Raw genomic sequence first — 18327 nt, 5'->3', positions numbered from 1 at the left:
TAGCTCATGATTTTATTTTCTTTTTTATACTTTCTAGCCATCCGCTGTGCTGAACATCTGGGAGAGCAACGTGCTAAGGTTCGGGTGAAGGGCAGCTCGCAGCATTGCTTACCCAGGCCCTCTCTGTGGCAGGCACTCCAGGATGCCATAGCAGAGGGGGAGCTGTTGCTGTGCCCGCAGCTGTAGATGCACTCAAGCACCGTGGCCATCAGCTGGTCCTGATCGGGGATAATTTTTTGTTGGAGCTGGGGAAAAGAGAACATGTACTGAATGTCGAGAGATTTACAGGCTCTCCCTATCCAAGTACTATTGTCAATGGAATATTAAACACTGCAATTAATCAGCCACAGAAACAATTTCGATTTTTCTTTAGCTTACAGACCTCGGGGTCTCTAATAATTCTAAATGGAATCACACTTTAATTACAGAATCAGCTAGAAAAGATCATTTGTAACCCCTAGCTTTGCATCTGCCGAAAACATTATGATCCACTCAAGATAAAACAGAAAAGCGCAATGCATTCGAAAGGCAATTCATTAAAAACACCATTTCTAACCCTAAAGCCAAATTCTGTGTTTTAATTACAAAAATACACAAAATTCCTTAACTTATATTCAACAATGTGAGAACCTATTACTTCTTAAGTATGAAGTATGTATTACTCATTTAACTACCACGGGCTGACATTCCATCCAAAACAAGCCAAACGGGACACAGTGTCACACAAACCACAGACAGTGCTCCATGTTCTGGAGCACAGGCGTGGCTACTTCCAGCTTCGTTTTATATCAAATACCACGCTTCCCTTGCAAACCAGCCTGGGGAGCATTTCCTCAACTATGAAAATAACCAAATGCTGCAATCTCAAGGGACTAACAATGCCTCCCTCAGAGGGTGACTGTGAAGATTAAATTAATACATGTGGAATCCTTATGCTTTTACCACAGAAACTAAAGCGGAAGCCTGAAACTGCTTTCATACAGCGCTTTTCAACAGCGAAGTTAATATAGAAAGAAAGGGGCTGGAGATTTAGCTCAGCGGCATAAGCGCCTGCCTTATAAGCAGGCAGTCGTGAGTTCGATCCCCGGTACCGATAAAAAGGAAAAAGACCAAAAAAAAAAAAAAAAAAAAATAATAATAATAATATAGAAAGAAATTAATATAATTTCTATAATAATTATCTACGGATTCCTGTATTCTAATTGAAACTTACAGTACACATAAAACAGAAAAGTGACAGACGCTGGCAAAGGCATTTTCTTAGGAGAATCACACCAGTGGATATAAATAAAAAATACTGAAAATTACTACGGAAATAAAGCAGCTAGGTTAAGGATTTAGATATATGGCTTCAAGGCACTAAGAAAACAAGTAACAGCCTGAATTTGGCACTAGCATTTGACAAAGAGGGAACCAAAGCAGCAAAGTGACTGGTGAGATAAGGATAAGCCACCCAGAAAAATAAAGTCTATTAAAAATTAATATGACCAGCCAGGCACAGTGGTGCACTCCTGTAATCCCAGCACTTGGGAGGCTGAGGCAGGAGAATCATCGCCAAGTTTGAGACCAAGTAGGGTTACAAAGTGAGCCCAAGGCCAGCACACTATATAGTGACTCTGTCTTAAAAAGATAAAAAAAAATTAATATGATAACTCTTTTTATTCTGTGCTGGGTTCCATTTCTAAGTGCTCTGCATGTACCGTATTAATTTTTCAATCTTCATAATGACCCTACATTGTTTCCATTGTATACAAAGGAGAAACTGAGGTGCTGAGAGGCTGAGTGATGTGCTCAAGCTGCTAGAGGCTGTAAGTGGCAAGGCCGGGACCAACATCCAGCAGCATGGGCTCTGGCATTCCTGCAGGAGATCTGGGCAGGAGGAGCCAGGCCCAAGGGAAGGTGGGGATGAAACATACATGTGGCAAGGAGGCGCCAGGACCCGCGAGCCCCGAACACCATTGCCAGTCACGGGTAGCTGGGAAGCCATCCGACTCTGGAGCCAGAGCCCTGAATGCTTTATTCCATCTCCCTGCTCCATAGCTGTTCCTCCTGGAGACAGACATGACAGGCCTGCTTTCAAGTCTGACGTTCTAGAGTCTTGTGTTTGATTGCGTCTGCTCAAAGCCCCCTGTGAAAGCCCTGCAGCGGTGCTTCTGTGCACAAGAGAAGGCAGAGGATGTGTTCCTGCCTTCTGCTCACACTCCTGATGCCGCATGTGAGACCACGTCCCTACACCACCCACGTCACTAAGCACCTGAGGAGACTGGTCCCCGGGGCCCTGTGGACCCCGGATCTGCAGACACCCCAGTGCCTGGTATAAAATGGCATAATGTCTGCATATTGCTGGTATATATCCTCTTACATGCTTAATTCCCACTCTATTATTTAAAATATCTGACACAATGCAAATGCTATTTAAGTAGTTGTCATACTGCACTGTTTAGGAATGATAACAAAAGAGGCTGTAAATATTCAGCATAAACACAAGTTTTCTTTCAAGTATTTTGACCTAGGGTTTGGTAAACCAACAGGTTTGATTAAATTAAAGGATGAGGAGATCAGAGCTGTGAATTCCACACACCTAAATACTACAGGAATAACTGAAAACCTCTGCTCACCTAACATGTCTTCTTCAAGAACTTGCCAACCTAATAATTCAGTGTTAACTCCATTTCACTTTGACTTCAGTTGGAACTTCCCAGATCTCTATGATCCTGTGCATACGTTCAACACATTCTAGTCAATAAATAAATCCTTTTCTACCTTAATGCATGAAGCACTTTTTCTCTGTATTCTTTTGGTACTGGTCTATGCCTCTCAGCATATTTTTCTAATGTGATATATGCTACCCATGAATCATGATGCTCAAATTTACAGCATACTTGTCCCTCTCACCCACGTGATGCCAAACTCTAAAACCTACCCACACACTGTTCCTTAGTTTGATCATTCTAGTCCTAGTATCTCAGCAGTCTCTATAAAACCATTATCTGCCCTTCCTGAACTGAAGAAGGGTGCCAGCTCACCTGGCGCTTTCTAAGAGCTTAGCTATGTAGGTTTCCTGCATCACAGGCAGCAGGCCACTGTCCATATGAGGCACTGAGCAAAACGCAAGAGAATCACAGTTGAGAAAAACAGTCTTAAAATGGAGCACTGTAGAATGCTCAATTCTATAATGAATGGCAGATGATAAGACAAGCAAGTAAGAAAGAGGACTGAAGGAGCAAAATGAACAAATAAAATCAACAGCTTTCACACACAGGAATAAAGAGTGATAGGAAATGAGGTGGCAGAGCTCCATCTATAACAGAAACAATAAAACAGGAATAAATTTAACAAGAGATGTGCCAAACTAGACATTTAAAAAGACATAAACAAATGTAATAATGTCTCCTATTCTTAAATAAGGTGACTTACCATTACAAGTTCAACATAATCATAATAAAAATATAAGTAAGCCAATTTTAGAATCAGATGAGCCGATACCAATGTTCACATAGAAAAAACAAACATCTGAGAATAGCTTCAAAACAAAAAGAGTTAGGAAAAATAACTGCAAGGAAACACTATCCTTATCTGACACTGAAACATACTCTAAAATCTTCATAATTAAAACAGTACTGTGCTAATGCAGGGACAATCGGACCAACACAACAGCACAGACACTCTGGAATCAGCCCATAATCAAGGGAACTCGGAGAGGTAACACAAACGGCACCTTTGGCGGCTCTGGCAGGGAGAAGCTGCCTAAGAAACGGGGCTGGGACACTGGGCAGTCATCTGTGAGTGGAGCTGAAGATCATCAAGGTCAGTGGCTCAAAGGATTCATGCGATCAGACTGGGCTCACCTGGACACCAGGGAGACCTCCAGTGGCTTGATGTCCCCCATGTGCCCAGCCTTTTGGGAGTACAGGACACTGTAACAGGGTCCAGATTGACAGTGCACATATTTTGGGGGTCGTCATTCTGACTACTGCAAGTGCTGTGCACTTCAGAGTGAAGTGTAACAGGCCAGGCGTTGAGTGCACTGGAGCCATCAAAGTCCCTGCCAGTGTCACCATTTGTCCTCAGCACCTGAGCAACAGCCCCAGACCCTGTGATCTCTGATGCCAGACCCCTGCCTCACACCCGCCTCGCCCACCCTGACCACATGCTCACTGTGCTTCCCTCGTCTTCACTTCCTGACCTGCTATTTTCATGATTAATAATGGAACGCTCACTTATACTATTCTCATATTTATTATTTCTTAAGTACTATTTCCCCACTCTCATATCTACTCTATTTTTGGATTATTTCCTTCCTATGCAGAACACTTGCAGATAATCCTTTCAGGATAAGGCTGTAATGACAAGCTCAGTTTACATTTATCTTTAAAAACACATTCTCTCTTTAACTATTTTCTGATTTCAGCTCTTCCTCACACTGTGTCATACACTGGTTTGAGGCCATCCGGTACATTCCCGTCCCTGTGATTATATCCAGCTCTTTCTTGACTCTTACGCTCCTGTCCTCACTCGGTGGCCTTCCGTGGCACAGTTCCATCTCTTCCCGATGCCTTCAATCTGTGAACATTCATTTCAGTGGCCAGACCAAATGACCTACTGCAGAGGGCACAGAGCTCCACCGCAGGGTCTGGCTCGTAGATGACTTTCTTTTTTTTTTTTTTTTTTTAATTTTATTTAAGGAGAAAAGAAAAAAAAAAGCAGGGAAAGGGTACAAGTTATACAGATTTACAGAAAAAAAAATGAACAGTAGGAAATCACTAGTTAATGGATTACATATTGTCATCTTAGAAATAATTGTTCAAGTCACAAAATTAAAGCTTGTAAAGTGGACATTCCATCAATGATACTGCAAACAGTTCTGTTCATTGATCCAATAAAACTCTGTGATATCATTTTCTATCTTATACATTTAAATATACATGCAGTTATATAGTTTGGAGCACTTTCTTTTCCTCTCTTTTGTACCATGACTATTACACATTTTGGGTTTCATTGCTCCCATGGTTCTTATTACTTTTTTGGAAGAGAGTAAAACCAAATGTGACATAACAGAACAGAATCGGTCAAGTCAAAAGGGGGGACATAATAGATAATGTAAAAACATAATACAAGGTGATCAACAATGGTTACCATAATGCCTCCCGCTATCTCTAATAGAATTGCCTATATCGTTAGTTATAATACAATTGAACAAAACAGTAAAGAATAAAACTGACAAAACCAAAACATTGGAGACATTGTAGGTCTTCAAAAGTAGATAAAAGTCAACGAGAATGGGCGTCATAATGAATCTCATTATCTTCATAGCTGATGCCTAAACTTTCGAACCTGATACTATCCAGCAAAACAGAATAGGGGAACATCAGTCAAAAACCAGATGGTGAGAGTAATACAGGGCTTTAAATCAAGGTAATAAAAAGTCAAAGTGGGTTACTATAATATATCCTGCTATTTTTTTCCTTTAATTAAAAGGATAAAGATAAAAAAGTAAATAATGGAGTGGAGATTGAGATAAAAGAGGGCATAACAACGAAACAGCGCAGATCAAAACATAACCATTTAAGCAGAGTAGTGTTTCACCACCAGATAATCCTAACCTAAAAGTAGTTACCATATTGTCTCTTTCTTTGAAATCCTTGAGTACAACTTCGTATACTGTAGCATTAAGTATATCAAAACAATGTAAAACCATTCAAGAGAATGACAGCATTACAGAGTATTTAGAATTGACTAACAGAAAATGAACAATGGTTTCTGTATAATCTCCTTGTCTTTAAAAGGTTTTTGCTTATACTATCGTACATAATAAAATCCAATAAGATACAGCCTATTTAGACCATTGGAGACAGAAGGACAAAAGCTAGATGAGACTTCAAAACAAGATGATACTAAATCAGTATTACCTATTAAGATGTCATTTTCTCCAAAATAGCTGTTCCTATCATCCAATCTTCTCTGCCTCATTTCTGTTGAGCTCTTTTTCTGTCAGTAGCTGTCAGTTTGTCTTCTTCATTTTGTTCTCTGCTCCATTCGTTGTGGCCTCTCTGCCATTATTTCTGGATTCTTTGTATTTTTCTTTTTTTAGAATATCCTGCAATACTCTCTGTAGAGTTGAATTGGTGGTTGCAAATTCCCCCAGTTCCTCTTTATCCTGGAAGCACCTTGTTTTTCCATCAATTTCCAGGGACAGTTGTGCAGGATATCTCAATCTTGGCTGGAGATTATTATCTTTCAAAGCTTGAATTATTTCCCCCCACGCTCTTCGTGATTTGATGGTTTGTGCAGAGAAATCTGTTGTAATTCTGATGGGTGTTCCCTTGTAAGTGGTCTGTTTCTTGTCTCTGACAGCTTTTAATATTCTGTTCTTGTATTGAATTTCTGGAATTTTGATTATTATATGCCTAGGTGTAGCTCTGTTTGGGTTGTAGGTAGCTGGGGTCCTGTATGCCTCATACATCTGAGTATCTTTACCTTTTGCTAAATTAGGAAAATTCTCCTGGATTATTTCTGTGAGTAGCTTTTGTAGTTCACTTGTTTGTGTCCCTACTTCTTCTTTTATGTTCTTAATCCTTAAGTTATGGATCCTCTTATCATCTTCTTGTCTTTGTATTATTGCTGTTTGTTTCTTTGTTATTTTTAAGAAGTTTTTCATTTCATTCTCCCATATTACAAGTCTGCCCTCCAGTTCAGATAGTCTGTCCTTAGTTTCTTTCAAGCTGTTATGCCAGTCTTCTATAGACTTCTTAGTATCTTGGTAGTCCCTTTGAACCTGCTTCACGTATTCTATGCTTTCTCTGTTTTCTCCATCAAACAATTCTCCCCTTTTTTTCTGTTCTTCCATTCCACCACCTGTTTTTTCTTGGGTGGTACTGGGAGAGAAGCTGGGCCTCTTATATAAGCTTGCATATATAAGGAACAGAGAAGAAGAGGCAGCATGGGAAGAGGCAGCAACAAGAAAGGCTCCTCGGCCCCCAATTCTGAGAAACAGGCAATAGCAGACACCGCACCAATAGACATAAGGCACCATATAGAGAGCCTCATAGACCAATTCAGGAATGAAGTTATCAACGACCTGAAGCTAGAAGTATGCAGAATAGTTAGAGAAATGCTAAGTACCACCCAAGAAAAAACAGGTGGTGGAATGGAAGAACAGAAAAAAAGGGGAGAATTGTTTGATGGAGAAAACAGAGAAAGCGTAGATGACTTTCTCTCTGTGTTCTGTAAACTGGATTGTGGACTCCTCTCTGCCAGGCTTCATGGCTGAGAATGTTGTGCCATCTGGACAAATACAGGGCCCTCAGAGAAGCGAGACTGGTGCGTGGCACAATCCTGGAGAAGCACACGAAGGGACTCAGCAGGCAACAGCCCTGTGCAGAGCCAGTCTGTCCCTACCCGCACTGAGCACGCCCACTCTGGGAGCCCTGGGTTCATTCCTGCTCACATGGAGATCAATGAGAAGTAGAGGCCAGACAGCCATGGACCACTGTCCCAACACGGCGGGAAGGGCACAACGGGAGTGGAAAAGCGTAAGGACCCCTCCTGGCAGACAGATGGCGAAAGAGTTTGTGGGAGAGAAGCTCCCAGAGAGCAGGGACTCAAAGGATCAGAAACAGAGAAGAACCACTCGAACCAGAGGAAATGGACTGTACAAAAACATTCAGGAAGAAATGTTCACCAGTCACCAGTCATTTAAGAAATGCAAATTAAAATAACACTGAGAGTCTAGCTCACGCCAGAAAGAATGGCTGCCATCAAGAAATCAACCTACAACAGATGCTGGCAGGGCTGTGGGGAAAAAGGAACACTTCTCCACTGCTGGTGGGAGTGTAGACTGTGGAAATTAGTGTAGAGAGTCCTCAAAAAACTAGGATTAAAGGTCCATTCAATCCAGCTATTCCCCTTCCAGGTATCTTTCCAGCAAAATTGAAAACAATGGCAATATATGTGTACCCATGTTTATAACAACACAATTTGTAACAGCTAAATCTTGGAAGCAACCCAAATGCCCATCAACCATGGAATGGATAAAAAAGATGTGGCCTTTCTATACAATGGAATATTGCTCAGCTACAAAGAAGGATAATCTTGAGGCTTTTTCAAGGGAAATGGAGAGAACACATGACCATACTCGTAAGTGAAATAAACTGAACTCACATTTGTAAATATCATATTGTCCCCCTAATGTAAAAAAAAAAAAACTGAAAGAGTAATAAGATCCAAAATGAACAATAGATATTGTGATAGTGAAAGACAATGCTCAAAAGAAAAGAACAAGTGGGATGGGGGAAAGGAGAGGAGGAAGAAGGAAAAAGATATATGAATATACATATGATAGATAACTATACTACGAATCTGTTAGTTCATCCAAAAGAACAGTTTGTGCTTTCATTGTTTGGCCATTTTTTCTCATGCCTAAATCTTATAATCTGAACAATTACTTCTAAGATGCAATATACAATATGTTAATTACTGTTAATTTCCTACTTTTAAAAATATATTGTATCATTTCTACCCTTTTTACTGTTTTGTTTTTAAAATTAAAAAAAGGAAATGGGCCATAAAATACAAAGTGCTGGCGTATATCTGTCATTCCAGCACTCAGGAGGCTGAGGCAGGAGAACTGCTATGATTTCGAGGCCAGTCTAGTCTTTAGAATGATGTTCCAGAGCAAGACTCTGTCTCAAAGAAAGCAAGCAAGCCAGCTACAAAGCACCATGAAAAGAGCCCAGTGATGCAGAGCGCGTAAGTGCCCAGAGAATCACATGCCAGGAGAAGCCAGCTGCAGAGGGGGCCCGAAGCAAAGAAGTGTCCTTCCAGGAGAGGCCCACACACAGGCAGCCAGAGTGGCCCTGAAACTCCCCAAACACAAAAACGCTCTACTCCAGGAGAAGGCAATGCTTTCCTTTCTACTTCAGCTTGAGACTATTATTTCCTGACATTCCCATTTTATCAAAGCACCAGGAAGCAGATTCACTTGGAATTTCAAATGGGAACGGCATTGAGGGTCCCCCACATGCACCGCAGTCTACTGTGCAGGACATCGTCACAAAGTCAGTCCCACAGGGCCTGTGCCATCCTGCTGTGTGCCCTCTGATGGAAAAGGACCAAGGGTAACTCTGTGGATATTGGTTGGCCCTGAACTTTGTTTTTTTTTCAGACAGGGTGTCACTATGTAGCCCAGGCTGATCCAAAACTCACTATAAACCCAGGCTAATCTTGAACTCACGGCAATCTCCTGCCTCAGCCTCTGAGTGCTGAGATAACAGGTATGTGCCAACATGCTTCCCTAAGTTGTTTTATTAATGTGTTTTTGGTTTTGTTTTTTTGAGATACAACATCACTATGCAGTTCAGGCTGGCTTTGAACTTACTGTGTAGCCCAGGCTGGTCTCATTCTTGCAATCCTCCTGCCTAACCTCAGCCTTCTGAGAGCTGGGATTACAGGCAGGTGCCACCACATCTAGCTGTTTTATTGTTACTGTGAATATATGTAAATTAGAAAATAAAATTATTACAATGACTCAAATGATTTTCATAGCTCATTTCTACACACAATGCATGAGACGTAGCATTAAATCTTCACACCCCCTTCAAACTAATGAATCATGAGTGTTTTCTTTTCTCAGCTCTGTGTGTTTATCACTGCAGGGTGATCCAAGGGCAATGAGAGCCCACACAGCAACCTAGATGGGCTTTAAAAGGTGGAGCCATTTGCCAATGGAGGCTCCCAGCAATTTAAGGAAATGCTGCACGTGAACAATTAAAATCATATATCAGGAAGCAAAGCTCATCCTATCTTATCAAATTACACCAATTCTAAAAATAGCTCCAAATATTTAAATCCTGGATTCTAGTTCAGAGTAACATTGAATTCTGGGGATAACACTTCCTTGTGGTTCTATTTAATAATCACTAACATTTTCAGTGCTCACAATGCTGCTGAAATGGATACAAAACGCTGCTGAAAAAGGAACAGCATGACAACCATTGTCTTTTACTTTACAGGAAAATCATTTACAATGCCTATCATAAGCTTATAAATAAAACTTAGTTCTATCAAGAAAACACAGCTGAACAATTTGAGAAGCTGCGGTTTCTACTTACATCTGGCTTGGAATGCTGAAATATCTTCAGGGGAAGCCTCAAGCCTCCCTTAGCCAAGGTCACTAAGTACTCTCGTAGCAGCTCACTGGCCGTGCCAGGACAGTGCTTCTCACAGCGATGCAGGAAGGGCACCATCCACTGGTAGGCACTTGTCACGTACTTGTCCTCAGAGCACTGAAAGCATAATGAGCCAAAATGAACAGAACGAAATTAATTGCTGCATCTCACCATCTCAGACGAACTGCGATGATGACAACTCGGGATAACCAGAGAGATGTGGAAACACACAGTGGCAGATCCCCATGGAGAGGGTGCTGCAGAGCCAGCACCCTGGAGAGTAGGTAACCAAAGCACCATGGTGGCCCTGACTTCAGACGAGACCTGGACCGCAGTCCCCAACAGTCGGGCCCAACTCTGGAACACACATATGGCTGCCACTCCTTGGCCACGAGGTCCCCAGGGCAGACAGACCCACCTGGAAGGGCAAGTGGGGCAAGAAGAAGAGAGAGAACATGGAAGAGAATAAGGAAAGGGGACAGAAAGGCACAGAAAGAAATAGGTGTTCCGGAATTCTGAAGACAGCAGCTTGATAGGTAGCAGGGTAGAGAGTCTCTGAGAAAAACAACTCAGACGCTAGAATTTAAGCGTCTGAGAAGACCAGACGAAAGGAGAGGGATTCTCGTGACAGGGAAGAAACTGAGGAAAAAGAAAAAGAAAGAAAGGAAGCAAAAACATGGATAAAAGGCTGGAACCAGACGCGCTCACTGGGACCAGTCCCGTGCTGTGCTGGGCATGCTGTGGAATCAGACAATTCATGGTCGCACTAAAGCCTTGACCACCTTAATAGGAGTTGTTGAGTCTGGGGCCCTTGGCAGGAGGACGTGGCACAGCATAGAGTGTAGCCAAGGTGGAGAGCTGCATTAATTCATGGTGAATGCTGGAAATTGGGTCTCGCGGTAGGGGCTGGCTGAAGGACATATGGGAATCCAGTAGGATAGGCCTGAACCCGGAACCTCAGGGGCGTCAATCAGTCACCGCTGGCCCAATGAGGACTGGTGGGACATGCTTGGGCTGAGTCATGTCCCTGGTCAGGACCCAACGGCCAGGGACGAAACTGTCTCGAACCTGTGATATCCGTACAGCACAGACTAACGTGTTGAAGGCACTCTCCCGTTGACTGGCTCAGAGAAGAGGGGCCAGCCCACATTGTCCCTGCGTGCACTTCACATAACAGCAAACTGGAGAAGGCAGCAAGCCCCCAGCCAGCACGCTTCAGAAAAACCACAAGCAATAAGGAAAGGGCCTGAGACCTCCACCATACACCTGTCTGAAAGAAACCAAAAACAAGGCAAGAGAAAGAAATAAGAAAAAGCCTACAGCCGCTGACTCTGAGAAAGTAAGTCCAGGAGAGGTAAATACAGAAGAGAACCAGTACAGCAATCGTACAATATTGGCCACAACATCAGCGGACATAAAGAAATACATTCATGACCTCATAGATGAACTTAAAACTGAAATTCTAATCCAAGTGAGGCAAGATATAAAAAGATTAATAAAAGAAATGCTAAGCCCCTCTCAAGAAGACACAGATGAAAGAATGGAAGGAACCAGAAAAAGAAGAGAAGCCTTTGGTGAAGAATATAAACAAAACCTAGAATACATGAAACAGATCCAAAGAGATTACCAGGAAATTTAAAATGCCATTGAAAGCTGGCAAAATGCCCTGACAGAAACCAAAGTGAGTCTTTCAAAATTTGAAGATAGATTTGCAATGTGTGATCATGAAAGAAAAGACCTCTTAAAAATAACAAGGAACCAGGAAGTAGCAATACAAAGGCTAGAAGATGACAAGAGGATCTATAACTTAAGAATAAAAAACATGAGCAAAGAAGCAGGAGTAAACACAAATGAATTACAAAGGCTATTCACAGAAATAATTAAGGAAAACTTCCCAAGCATAGGAAAAAGAAATGATATCCAGATAAATGAGGCATATAGAACTCCAGCCAACTACAGCCAAAAAAGATCTACACCCAGACATATAATAATCAAGATCCCAGAAATTCACCACAGGAACAGAATATTAAAAGTTATCAAAGAAAAGAAACAGATTACGTATAAAGGAAAATCCATCAAAATAACAAAAGACTTCTCAACACAAACTAACAAACCAAGAAGAGCCTGGAGTGAAATAGTCCAAGCCCTGAAAAAAAATAAACTCCAACTCGGATTGATGTACCCTGAAAAACTCACTCTCAAAATTAAAGGAGAAACAAGACGTTTCCATGATCATGAGGAACTGTGCGAGTTCATGACCACCAATCCAACCCTACAAAAAATACTGAAGGACATTCTAGAGAGAGATAGAAAAAAATGCCAGGATTCCAGCAGCCATGGCAGAGAGGCCCCAATGAACAGGGCAGACAGTGGAATGAAGGAAAAAAGTGGACAAATAATAGCAGAAAAATAGAATAGCAGAGATGAGGTAGAGAAGGTGGGCTATAATCTCTAATACAGACAGCCTTGATACACTAACAAAAAGAAACACAGGCAGAGTAGATGAGGAGGCAGGAGCCATCAAGATGCTCTGAATAGGAAATATACTTAACCAGAAAGAGGGTTAATAAACTGAAAGTCAAAGATGAGAAAACGATGCTCTATGTGACAGGGATATTTGATAATTGATATTTGAGCTGAGTGTCTGCAGCTGTGCACTTGTCTCGCTTTTGAGATATCTCTGGCCTCATAGGCCAGTACAGGCCTCAGCCAGGACCAGTGATTCGTAGAGGTTCACTTACTATGAATCAACTCCCATTGACAGGCAAGAGGCCAAGGCCTAGGACAGACTCACAAATATAGAAAGCCAACTAGTTAATTTTAAATGCTGCACAGAGCCTCTTTGTAGTGGTCTCCAACACCCAGCAGAATGAAATTACTTATCCTTTGCACTCCACAAGATGCCAGGCTTTCTCCAAATGCCACAGCCCCTAGAGAACCTCTAGTTTACCATCAATACCATTATCTACCCATAGAACCAAGATTTCCTAAAAATCTACTATATGCCAAGCACTACTGCAGACACTAGGACAACAGTAAGGAGCCTTTGTTTATACAAATACACACTATACTGCTGTTTAACTTCTTTTGGTCCTTTAACTCCCAGAATGTAAAGGTGTTGAACGCACTATCTCTCAACTAAATTATAAACACCATGAGAGTAGCATAAAACTTAGATGCTAAATATAATTATCTTAAAGAGTTTGGCAACTCAAACATATCATAGGATCAGTTCATACCCCCCATTGCTATCAGTAAAAATGAAACCAGTCATCATGCTTGCAAACAAAAAGAGCCAACCAAGTGTTTGTACCTAAATTCTTTTTCCTTTGTGCTTCTGATAAACCCACTGGAAGTACCATTTCACCTTTTCCCTCCCCAAATTTCTTTTCTTTCTATCTATACTCAGCTATTCCCCCAACTAGTGCAAATACAACATTCATTTTCTTTCTTTCTTTCTTTCTTTTTTGTTTTCTGTCTTTTTCTTTTTTATCGGTACCGGGGATCGAACTCATGACCACACACTTGCAAGGCAGGTGCTTATGCCACTGAGCTAAATTCCCAGCCCCTAACACTCATTTTCTATCTAGGAATATTTGTGCTAGAACTTAGTAAAAAGAAAGAAAATTCAACACAAAGGAAAATAAGCTACAAGTTACAAGAGAACATTGTCACAGCTCAAGTGAAGTACAACCTCTAACACAAGAAAGAGGTTCAAGCACACTGTTATGGTTTGGATAAAAAAAATGTCCCCCAGAAAGCTCATATGTTCAGAGGATGGGTTTTTGGAAGGTGATTACATCATGGGGCACTAACTTCAAAAACAGATTTATCCAGTGATAAGTTCAAGGCTGAATGGGCTGTTAGGAGGTGGGACCTCGAAGCAGATCCCTGGGGGCTTGCCTTTGAAGAGTTACCTTTCCTCAGCCTTTCCCTGCCAGCTCCTTCCCATATGCAATTAGTTGGGCATGATGTCTGCATCTGGGAACCAACCTACTATGGACAAAACTTCTGAAGCTGTGAGTCAAAATAAATCTCTCCTCCTTTAAATTGCACATATTAGGCATTTTGTTCCAGCCAAAGGAAACCAAGTAATACACTGAGGATCTTCAAGATTCCCACCAGTTCATTTTCATTTATTTTAAAGAGACTAAAACACAATAAAACCAATTGGAACAAACCAGTGTAAGAGACACAGGCCTAAAAACATTATAAAATCAACAACAGATACCATGATGCCTTTTGATGTCTTCAAAATAGCTGCAGATAATTTTGGACATAGTAAAAATCAAACAGAACAGAAACAATAAAAATAAGACAATGAATTCCACACTTCAAACCAAGCCAGTAGTAAATCCAAAATTGCTACCATAATGTACCTTGCTATCTTTGAAAGAGCTTCTCCTGCCATTGGATTTGACATAATCAAAGCAAACAAGAGAATAAAACCGAATCCAATAAAGCAATGGAAATGATATAGGACTTCAAAACAAGACCATAGGGAATCGATGGCTACAACCCTCAGAAGGAGACCACCCTAGATGCCACTCTGCGTACCACTATCTTTTGAACCCATGATCCCACCACTGGCCCTAGACCTGCAATGTTAGCGAAGCACCAAAGCATCACAGGCATCCAATTGCATTTCACCTCCATAGCTATCACAGCCTGTATTTCTCTGGATATGCCAGTCTCTTATGGAGGAAGGGGGGGTGCAGGAGGGATGAGGCGGGTATTCCATACCCCAATGTGGGCTGGTACTTCTTGTTTGCCAGCCCACATGCCTTAAGGGGTTAGGGTCTGTCTATTCCCAGTCAGGTGGGGCACCATGCATGGGGATGCTTCCCAGACTGGGTTTGCTGGCTGATATGTCCTTTGTTATCTCTACCCCCTGTCCAGGAACAGCGCTGACTCATGGGGAAAGGCTGGGGTCAGCTGCTCCAGTGCAGTGGGACTCCTTGCATGGCGCTGCTTCCCACTGGATTTGCTTGCTGATCTCCCCACCAGTTCAAGACAAAACAAAACAAAAATTGAAAAAAACCAATTAGGACTTGAATTTCAGCACATGCAAACATACACATTAGTAACTCTACAATATGCCGAGCACTATTCAACATCACTGATGGGGAGAATTCCTTAGCTGTAACATGGCATCCCACGATACAACAGAAACCATCAAAAGGCTCAATCTCCACACGGCTGTCACAGAGAAACCCTTTCTACTCTTATACCACATGGGCAGAAGCCACCAATATAAAATTCTAGACAGAGTTCCCCCAACTGCTCTGTGTCCCTACTTTTGGAAGATCAACTGAAAATGCATGGTTTCTTCATGCTAGACCATGAAAATTTTTTTCATTTTACGGAACTGGCAAATACAAAGGTGTATATATATAATTTACTACATACTGCTTTTGATACATATTCATTCTTACATGGTGTCTTACGTTACAGCACATTACACAAGTTCCTCAAGGGCAAAGGCCATGCCTTCCATACTGTACCTCCTATAGCACAGTATTCAGCACATATGGTCACCGAGAACAAAATAAAATTATACACTACTACTACCATTCCCCCCCCCCAATTCCCTGCTAGACAAATGGCTGCTTGCCTCACTTTTCAACTTGTGATTCCTAGGCAGCTGGGATTGTATACTATATTCACTTATCTCCTTGAACAGTTGAAACTAAAGCATAACTAGTCAAGTCACAGGAACATAAATCTTGATGCAACTAAATCTAAGCCTCATCTTCTCAACCTATAGAAGCAAAAACATAATTTTGAAAGTCTTTCATTCAAAATTAAAATACTTCTGGAGACATGTCAAGAACTGAGTTAGGCCTTGATGGTACTGAACTAAAAGTCATGGTCATTACCTAGAGTTAACGGAGTCCAGTGATAATAATTTGAATTTGTCTACCATGCTTCTGTACCCAGCCAGATGTTCACTGTAGTCTATCTACCTTGGTTACTAGGTGCCAGTATTTCATGTGCTTGCAGTATGTGAAGTGATAAGAAAGGAAAGGAAGCAGGGGATGCCTGGGACTGTGGACAAGACTGTCAGAAAAAGAAATGCTAAAGATGGACAGGAGAGACAGGTTGCTCCTGCCCATAAAGTGCCATGAACTACTTTTCACTTGAGAATACCATAGATTTCTAACTATTATCTGGAACTATTAATTGTTTTCATGAGCAAAATAAAGTGGAGGTATCCTCACATATCAAGAATCCAGTTTTTCTCATTGTGTGTGTGTGTGTGTGTGTGTGTGTGTGTGTGTGTGTGTGTGTGTATTAGGAAACCAACTCAGGACCTTGCACTTGCCAGGCCTGTACTACTGCCACAAAGCAGCCAGTTTATCACATTGAATATTAGATGACAGTCACTTCTGACAACTCAATAAGCCAAAGAAATAAGTATCAAAGTAAAAGAAAAAAGAAATATGCAAAAAATCACTTTAGTCATTAATTTATCTGCATTTTCTACTTCTCATCTTACTCATGAGTTTACAATAACAAAATAGACAAACAGAGAGGTAGCTTAGGGGTGAGAAACAAGGGTACTTTGTTACCTTGATATAAGTAAAATAGATAATTAGCCTCTACAAAGCTAAGAATTGGTTGTAAAAGTTTATGTTCTTAGACAACAGGATTTTAGAGAAGGATGTCTATAAATTACCCTGAGGTAAAAATCTATTTCATTTACCATGTATTTAACATGTTACCATTATCTGTTTAGACAAGGATTAGTCCTGAAATGAGTAAAATCTGCTGCATGGATGAGGTACTGTTAAAGAAACAGTAGGCCACAGGGAATGATTTGCTGAAATGGTGAATTAAATACTGTTACAGGAAAAGCCTTCACTAGTCTAAAAAATTCAAATCAATCAATATTAACCACTGCTTATACATAACCATTTTTTAAAAGAGATTAGACATTTCAAATTTTATTTTAAAGAGAACAAAACAGAACAAAATGAAATAGTAAAACAAATTAAAGCAAAACAATTAGATCAGTACAGGACTCTAAAACAAGGTAACAGAAAAATCAACAATGGCTACCAAAATTCCTCATTATCTCTAAAATAGCTGTCCACACCTTACGACATGATAAAATCAAGTAAAACAGAACAGAATAAAACCAATCAAAGCTTAAAATGAAAGTGATATTAGTCTTCAAAACAAGATAAAGGAGATCAGAAATGGCTACCATAATATATCTTGTTAGCTTCGAAATAGCTTCCGTATCATGAGTTTTTAAATTTTCACTTAAGATTGCACAGTAGGTAGACATATACTTGGAACCTACATTCTTCAATGTCCTTACTGACTTGGAATCCCCAATCTCCAATGTATGTACTCAGTGAAAGTATTCTTGGATTTCTTATTCACACCATTATTCCTATTCTGGGGAGAAAAGCGTGCATGCACACACACACACACACACACTGCTATCCCCATAGAACTTACAATGTTATGTTATCTCCTCCTACAGTATAGCCATATTAGCACTGCTACAGTACTAGTAATCCTATTTGTCTGGTCAACTAACTCTCCAACTCTCCAGAAAATTTCCTGCTTGTACACAGCAAGAGATCTCACAGCTTTGTTAAAATTTTTATCTGTCTTAATATTCCTTTCCTCTGGCTGAAGGCTAGCATTATTGCTCCTCCAAATGTGAAGATTTCAGTTAGCACTCAGAACTCCATGTTCTCCTTTTCAAAAATTGGACACTATCTCATTTTCTTATAGAATCAAACTATGTCAAATAGTTTTTAATTTTTAAGTATGTTCAAACCTGTTGCCCATTAAACACATTCCCAACCAGTGCATTCATTCTCATTCACAGCTAAATTTGTACAACTTTTAAGCCTTTATTTCTTCCCTTCCCACTAAACTTTCAACCTGTTTCTAAATTTTACCTAAGGCTGTCAATAAGGTCACTGGTGACTGAGAGTACTGAAACACAAAGGATATTCACCTTTCATCACCACCAACACAATCTAAGGCTCCCTTCTTGCTCCTATGAGTACCCTTCTCCCAATCTTCCCATTACTTCTCCACATGCTTCTGTCTTGTAGTAGTCTACCATTCTCAGTTCAACCATTATCTAAATAAATGACTTCCAAGTCTATAGTCCACATCTGCCCACTGTTGGTGT

General features: G+C 40.8%; 1 pseudogene; it reads right to left on the bottom strand.

Moving 5' to 3' along the window:
* The window catches only part of LOC101787171 (NBAS subunit of NRZ tethering complex-like), a 129833-nt pseudogene that overhangs the window by 88872 nt on the left and 22634 nt on the right, over positions 1 to 18327 (bottom strand).

Source organism: Cavia porcellus, unplaced genomic scaffold (assembly GCF_034190915.1).
Source record: "Cavia porcellus strain 051 isolate PalLab524CR breed Dunkin Hartley unplaced genomic scaffold, mCavPor4.1 scaffold_8, whole genome shotgun sequence".
Taxonomy (NCBI): domain Eukaryota; kingdom Metazoa; phylum Chordata; class Mammalia; order Rodentia; family Caviidae; genus Cavia; species Cavia porcellus.
The sequence above is the reverse complement of the archived record's forward strand: the minus strand, read 5'-3'. Positions and strand labels throughout refer to the sequence as shown.